At 45.7% G+C, this 6,918-nt stretch overlaps 1 pseudogene; it reads left to right on the top strand.

Annotated features, from left to right (window-relative positions):
• Positions 1–2,348: 2,348 nt before the first annotated feature.
• LOC125351096 lies at positions 2,349–4,100 on the top strand (annotated as a pseudogene).
• The last annotated feature ends 2,818 nt before the right edge of the window (positions 4,101–6,918 follow it).

Below are 6,918 nucleotides of genomic sequence, written 5' to 3'. Positions count from 1 at the left end.
TATGCAACTTGTGGGTGAGGATGGGAGGGGAAAACAGAGCAAGAGAAGGGGTGACATTGTCCAGAAAGAAATGTACTCATGTACTTATCACTCGATATATGTAAAGGTAACCCTGCTGAATATCACCTCTAAAAGAACAATTAAAAAAGAAAGAAATATACTCAGCCCAGTGCTGGTGGCGCATACCTGTAATCCTAGCTACTTAGGTTAAAAGCCAGATGGACAGGAAAGTCTGTGGTACTCATCTCCAATTAGCCACCAGAAGACTGGAAATGGCACTGTGGCTGAAAGTTGTAGAGCACTAGCCTTGAGCAAAAGAGCTTAGGAACCCCAAATTCAAGCCCATGACCTACAGAAAAAGAAAAAGAAATAATGTACTCTTTACCTGACGTACGTAATTGTAACCACTCTGAACATCACCTTTATAATAACAATAAAAAAGCAAAATTTAAAAAAAAAAGAGGGCTGGGGATATAGCCTAGTGGCAAGAGTGCCTGCCTTGGATACACGAGGCCCTAGGTTCGATTCCCCAGCACCACATATACAGAAAACGGCCAGAAGCGGCGCTGTGGCTCAAGTGTCAGAGTGCTAGCCTTGAGCGGGAAGAAGCCAGGGACAGTGCTCAGGCCCTGAGTCCAAGGCCCAGGACTGGCCAAAAAAAAAAAAAAAAACAAGAAATGAGAACTTACATTGTGGACTGTCAGTACCATGATTATAAGCAACATAAATTGTTTTGTTTTAATATACAATGTATACAAAGTTCCCCACTAGCTCTTGCCAAGAATCCAAAAGACCAATACAAATGAATTATTGATATAACTACCAAGCTGGAGAAAGTGGCAAAAATATGAAGTCTGAGGCAGGAGGATCTTGAGTTCAGGAGACCAGCTTGGGCTACTTGGGCTAGACCCTGCCTTAAAAGACAGAAAACAGGGGTTGGGAATATGGCCTAGTGGTAGAGTGCTTGCCTCATAGACATGAAGCCCTGGGTTCCATTCTTCAGCACCACATATATAGAAAATGGCCAGAAGTGGCACTGTGGCTCAAGTGGCAGAGTGCTAGCCTTGAGCAAAAAGAAGCCAGGGACAGTGCTCGGGCTCTGAGTTCAAGCACTATGACTGGCCAGAAAAAGAAAGAAAGAAAAGAAAACTGTCTCAGAGCTCTTGTTTCTGAGAGCTGACCCTCTAGTGGAGAAGGTAAAATGTGTGCAATGCCAAGGTGTGCTGAGTGACAATATGGCAGCCACATGGGCAGAGAAAGGCTCTATACATCTCTGCAGTTTCCCTTCACCTCTGGGAGGTTCCTCCGGTTGAGGTACTTCTCTTGCAGCCCAGTGATCTGTGTTGCTGTATAGCACTGCTGCCCTAAGAACGTAGGAGCAAGTTTCTCCTTTGTGCTTCAGACATGCACAGAATTATCTCTGCTTTCCAAAACATTCACTTATAAGGCTCAGTGTATTGGCACACACCAGCAAGATCTCAAGTTGAAAGACATCTTGGGCTACATTGTGAGACCTTGTTTCAAATAAATATATATTAAAAGATCTTCTCCAAGTCTGTTAGCTGTCTTTCTAGTTTAGTAACTCTGTTTTTGGCTGGGCAGAAGCTTTTTAGTTTGATGAAATCCCATTTGTCAAGTCTCTCTCCTATCTGTTGTGCCCCTGAGACTCTTTTCAAAAGTTTCTGCCTATGTCTATGAGTTCTAGTGTTTCTCTTACTCCCTTGCAGTAATTTCAAAGTTTCAAGTCTGACATTGTGGTCTTTGATCCACTTTGAGTTCATATTTGTGCATGGTGACAAACAGGGGTCCACTTTTAGTTTTCTGTATACGGATGCCTAGTTTTCCCAATATCAATTATTGAAAAGGCTTTTTTTTTTTTCCAACTCTGTGTCATTGGCTTCCTTATCAAACATCAGATGACTGTGCTCCCACATTAACAGCAAGGCATAAAAAATGACAGCAAAGAGACATAAACAACTCCACTCACCACCAGGAGTTTATCAGTGAGGTGAGAAAATCTTGCGATATCTCTGGAGCAAAAGAGTGTGAGATCCAAGTGCTCCTCCAGAAGTTGCTGTGGCTGCTGGGAGAAGGCAGGGAACCCGGGAGCAAACACAGGTGGCTTGACTTACCTGGCTTGACTTCTGCTGTTCCATGGTTCTGCAGATAGCTGCGGTTGGACTGGGGTCTCATTCTGTGGGTCTAGCTGGCCTCAAACTCAGTATGTAACCCCAAACTGGCTTGAAACCCTCGCTCCTGCTGCGCCAGCCTGTTGAGGACCGGGATTGCAGGTGTGCCACCACACCTGACACTTCCTACTGTTTTAATACAGAGGAAGCCGGTTCACCATGTTGTTGGCAGCTATGTTCTTTGGAATTCTGTCGGGGTCCAAAGAACTGAATTTAGAGGAACTGAAGATGACCCAAGAAGACAAGGAGAAGAAGAAGGATCTAGAAGAACAGAGCAAACTGAGTAATGCTCCTATGGAAGAGGATAAAGCAGGACAGGCTATCAACCCACACATCCCTCAGTGTATTTGTTCAGTGCCTGTGGTACATTGATTCACTGAAAAGACCCACCTTAAACATCAGAGGCCACAACCAGAGAAACTAAATCAGTTCAGTTCCTCTGGAGAATGGCACACAAGAGGTACCAAAGACAATTCCACAGCCACCAACTAAGGCAAAGGCGCCTACCAGAGCTGTGGGGCCTTGACACGTAAGAAGGACTGCTTTGAGAGACCCAGGTGAGGTGGCGCCACATTTACCAGTACCAACACAGCCTCACAAGGTAGATGAGCCCACCCACCTTGGCTGACGTTTGACCATAAGGGGAAGAGAAATTGCTGGAATGGCTACAATCCAGAGGAATGCATGTGAAAATTGTGGGAGAATATGCCAAAGTTGACCTGGCAGAAACAAACACTGAAAGCCCAGAAACTACAAGAAGAATTGGCCTCAGGAAAATTAGTGGAACAAGCTAATTTTCCAAAACAGTGGAGAGAAGAGGAACCAGATTCTCAGATGGAAGAAGGTCATGACAGTGAAGATGAAGATGAAGATAAATACACAGATGATATTGACGTGGTTGGGCACAATTTTTGACTAAGAGATGAATTGTGGTCTGGAATCTCAGGATTGGAGAAGATTTGCAAAATATTTGAGAAATTTAGGTCCAAATTCTGCCTACTGTGACGCAAAAACTAGAGCAAAGAGAGAAAATCCTATGCCAATACAGGGAAGAATCCAGGTGGAAAGAGATACTATTGCAATAGTGGAATAAGCCTGAGGCCTGAGAGGCCTGTGACAGGGTCTCAGGAGTGCATCTGCAGGCAGATCTGACAAAACTAGAACTGTTGTGTAAGTCCTTTAAAGGCCAAAAAAAAAAAAAAAAAAAAAAAGACTTCAAAGAGCAGTTGAGCCATGAACTGGTGGCTTATGCCTGTAATCCTAACTACTCGGGAGGCTGAGATTAGAGGACCACAGTTCGAAGCCAGCCTGGGTAGGCAAGTCCATGAGACTCTTATCTCTAATAAACTACTCAGAAAAATCTGGAAGTGGTGCTGTGGCTCAGTGCTGGAGTGCTAGCCTTGAGCACAAAAGCTCAGGGACAGCACCCAGATTCAGAGTTCAAGCCCCAGGAGCAGCATGTGTGCGCGTGCGCATACACACACACACGAACATCAGAAAGAAAGCATCTTGGAAAAGTATGGCAGCCAAGAACACCCAGATGCTCCTCCCCCTGAGTTGCTCTTAGTCCAGACAGAAGACTACATGGAACACTCAAGACATGGGGCCATCAAGGGGCAGGAGGGAGTTGTAACCTGGCCAAGTATGAGGAGGATATGAAGATCCATAACCACACACACATCTGGGGATCTTACCTGAAAGAAGGCCAATGGAGATACAAATTCTGCCGCTCTTTTTTCAAGTATTCCCGCTGCACAGGGGAAGCAGGGAAGGAGACTGCTAACTCTGAGGAGTGTGTGATAAGTGATAAGACTGGAAGAGTCTGGGAAGGAACTACAGGTTGTGGAGATGCACCAAGAAAAACTAAAGGAAGAGAAGAAGGAGGAGAATTTGGGTGTTATCAACATATAGATAGACACAAAAGGCATTCGAGTAAAGAATGTGTGTCAGATGGTCTTACTCTCTGCTTGGTTCTTCCATGGTCTGCTGTCCATCCCTTACCTGAGTCAAGAGTTCCTCAATGATGCTTGAGGTCTTTGAGACTTCTTCATCATGTTAATATGTTTTAAGCACTTGAGTTCTCTGTAGGATTTCTTTCAAGAAAGGCTGCTGCTAAACTTGGCATGGTGGCACATACCTGTAAACCCAGCTACTCAGAAAACAGGAACATGGAAAATTGAAGGGCAAGGTTAGCAAGACCCTATCTCAAAAAATAAATGGGATGTGGGGATGTATTGACACAAACCTGTGGTCTCAGCTACTTGGGAGATGGAATTAGGAGAATTCTGGTCCCTGACAAGGACTGGACAAAACTGGGAGGCCCTATCTGAACAATAAACTAAAAGCAAAAAGAACTGGGGTTTGCTTAAGTAGTAGAGCTGTTGTCCAGCAAGTACAAAGTCCTGAGGTAAAACCTCAGTACTGCCAAAAGAAAGAAAAAAAGGGGGGGCAGGCAGGGACAGAGGGAGGGAGGGAGGAAGGGAGGTTAGTTGGGAGGCAGGAAGGAAAGAAAGAAGGGAGAGTAAGGGGGAGAGGAGGAATGGAGACAGAAGGCAAGAAAGAAGGAAAAAAGGCAGAAACAAGACCACCTTGGAAAAGGTCACCAACAGCTCTCCTCTGGCAAGGTGCTGACTCAGCAGAGCAGCTCTACCACCTGTGACTTACAGCTCTGCTCCCACCAACAGAGTTGCAAGCTGTAAGCTATGAGCCTGACTGCACAGATCAGGACCTTCTAGTTTGGCTGGGTGCTTAACTGGGTGATCTTTCACAACTCTAAGGTCCACTGCACAGATCAGAGTGCTGGCACTCCCATACAGCCCAGGATTTCTTTGCATCCTGGTTGAGTGGCCAGGAACATGCCCCAGTGGAATGATTAAGAGTCTAGTGACTGTGTCTCTCTTGGAGCCTGGGCCACAAGTTGCGCTTGTTCCGACCTTCTAGAAATAAAGCAAGAGTGGATCATGCAGCAGCTGATGGAGATACAAGAGGAACCAAGGAACCAGTAGGAGGAGAAGCCAGGCACCTCTCACCCTGATGCCTCCTACCCTTCAGCTCATCATCTGCCGGGGCTTGTCATCCAGTCTGCTCTGCCCTCTATCTCTGCAGACACAACAGAGTTTTCCCACTCTTCTATGAGCTTTCCTTGCTTGGGAAGGCCTCTCAGCCTGCCCACCCAACCCTCCCCATTTCAAAGGCCTGGTTTGGGTTCCTGTCTTCCTCTGGGAAACCTTCTCCAACTCATGCCTCCTCTTGCAAACACATGATACTAATGTTAAAGTTTGGATAGCATTGTGACAACTCTTGAGTTGTGATTTAAAAATTTCTATTTCTGTTTTATTTTTTCAATGACACTATAAAGTTCTGAGGGTAGTGGCCATATATTATTCCAAAAACTATGCTGTGCATACAGAGGCTCATAAACATTTACTCAAAGAAGAAAGGAAGAAGCTAAAAGCATTGGTGGTTCATGTCTGTAATCCTAGTTACTCAAGTGGCTGAGATCAATGGATCAAGGTTCAAAGCCAGCCTGAGCAGGAAAGTCTGTGAGATTTTTATCTCCAATTAATAAGCTGGAAGTGGAGCTTCAGATAAAATGGAAGAGCCTTGGGTAAAAAAAGAAGACAGAACCCAGGCCCTGAGTCTAAGCTCCAGTACTGGCATAAGAAAGGAAAAAGGAGGAGGAAGAAGAGAAGGAGGAAGGGAGAAAAGAGAGGACAAAACAGCAAATCTACCCTGTCTATGATTCTCTATGTATTGCCTTCTGGGGGTTGTTTTGTCTTCTTTTTAAAAAATTATTTATTTATGCAGGACTGGGGATTGAACTCAGGTCTTTGTGGTTGCTAGGCAGGCACTCTATCACTTAAGCCATGCTTTAGCCCCTTGTCTTCGTTCTTAAGCTAAGCTTCATAATAGTTTGCCACTTGTAGGATTTCTCAGTCTTCCAAGGAGATAAAAGGGAACCCAAGCACCTGTTCTCCTCCTCACTATTTTGCCAGGTGATAACCAGCCACAGCAAGACTGGGGGAGTAGAGGAGATCTATTATGGAGGCTGTGAAGGGCGTATGTGCAAGTGATGGAGAAGAAAGGGATGAGCTTCCCTCCCACAGAGTACTCCACATAAGAGAGGAGAAAATATGCAGTACCCAGCAGCACCATGGTAAGAACTGGCTTGGTCCTCTTGCTCTTATCTCTAGTATTTGCTGCTTTTGAGGTCTCTGCCTTTGACACACCCAGGGCAGCCTTGCCATCCTGACTTTCACCTTTGTGGCTGGGCCTGGTCAGGAGGTGAGCTAGTGGCCCTCTGACTTCTCCCAACTTGGGCACATGACAGGGAGGGGGTTTCCTTTGAGGCCTTAACTGGGAATTGTTCTGCTGGCCCACATCAACCAGCTGCTGAGCAAGAGTCTTCAGTTGTTTCAGTTCCCTCATTTGGATGGGAGGTTTTAAAGAACCAAAAAATCAAAACCAGAAAGGGGCGTGGCTGCCACCCACAGTGGTCCTACCCAACACCCCATGATGCTAGTCCTAGAAAAGCTCAGGGGTTTGGTTTGGGAATGCAAGAGTGATCAAGGCTGGCCTAGTGTCCTTCCTGATATGTGTACTCCTCTTTCCTAGCTATCTAGAAGATGAGATCAGTTTCTGTTGTTCCCTGGTGCCCACACTCTTCCTCAGCCACCAACTCCAATGACTTACCTCTGTGGGGACACCCCCCTCACTTCCTTTCCTGGAG

This window comes from Perognathus longimembris, chromosome 5 (assembly GCF_023159225.1).
Source record: "Perognathus longimembris pacificus isolate PPM17 chromosome 5, ASM2315922v1, whole genome shotgun sequence".
NCBI classification, from domain to species: Eukaryota; Metazoa; Chordata; class Mammalia; order Rodentia; family Heteromyidae; genus Perognathus; species Perognathus longimembris.
Note: the sequence above shows the minus strand (reverse complement) of the source record. Positions and strands in the feature narration are given on the sequence as shown.